The sequence below is a fragment of the Sinocyclocheilus rhinocerous genome, unplaced genomic scaffold (assembly GCF_001515625.1).
Source record: "Sinocyclocheilus rhinocerous isolate Xijiao unplaced genomic scaffold, SAMN03320098_v1.1 scaffold20410, whole genome shotgun sequence".
NCBI classification, from domain to species: domain Eukaryota; kingdom Metazoa; phylum Chordata; class Actinopteri; order Cypriniformes; family Cyprinidae; genus Sinocyclocheilus; species Sinocyclocheilus rhinocerous.
Genome location: NW_015626910.1, coordinates 1,068 through 1,681, shown reverse-complemented (window position 1 = coordinate 1,681; position 614 = coordinate 1,068). Strand labels below are relative to the sequence as shown.

Genomic DNA, 614 nt, shown 5'->3' with positions numbered 1-614 from the left:
TTTTCTTTCTCAAAGAGCATATAAGAACAAACTCAGTAACTGATATATGGTTTATTTCGACAGATATGTTCCTCCTCCCACACAGAAATTCAGCAATAAATGCTGGAATATCTCCAGCAGTTCACAAGTGAAGACCAGCATCAAATCATCAGGAAGATCTGAAATCTGCAAAGACTGAGTTTATTAAAGAGGACAGAGAGAAGATGAGAGATCCAGAACCCTGCAGAATCAAACACACTGAAGATACTGAAGAACTAACAGGTTGGTGTTTATTCTTCTTCATTAATAATGATGATGGTTATAAAGTTTCAAGTAGCTTTAGAGTGTTTGTGTTGTAATTGAACAATTCTGTAGAGCTCTGCAGTAATATAGCTAAATAATCAAATAACAAGAGACACTTTCTTTAAACTGGGTACTTTTTTCAACAAAATTATTTACGTTAGATAAATCAAGCGTAGCGTTAGTTCTGGCAGGTCACGTTAGTCAAGCTCGCATCAGCTGACTCTCAGCTGATCCCCATCAACCGATGGGAATACGACACCTATCTAAGCATTCATATATAAGGTCCCGCAGTAGTATCAGCAGTTTTCGCATTGCTCAATAGCTAATTACCC

The 614-nt window shown here is 37.3% G+C and overlaps 1 long non-coding RNA gene across 1 annotated transcript in view; it reads left to right on the top strand.

Annotated features, from left to right (window-relative positions):
* Positions 1-227: 227 nt before the first annotated feature.
* Positions 228-614, top strand: part of LOC107720575 (uncharacterized) — a 1,098-nt gene continuing 711 nt past the window's right edge. Inside the window, exon 1 of the long non-coding RNA XR_001637627.1 lies at positions 228-261. This is a non-coding gene — a long non-coding RNA (uncharacterized LOC107720575). The remainder of the gene's footprint in view (positions 262-614) is intronic.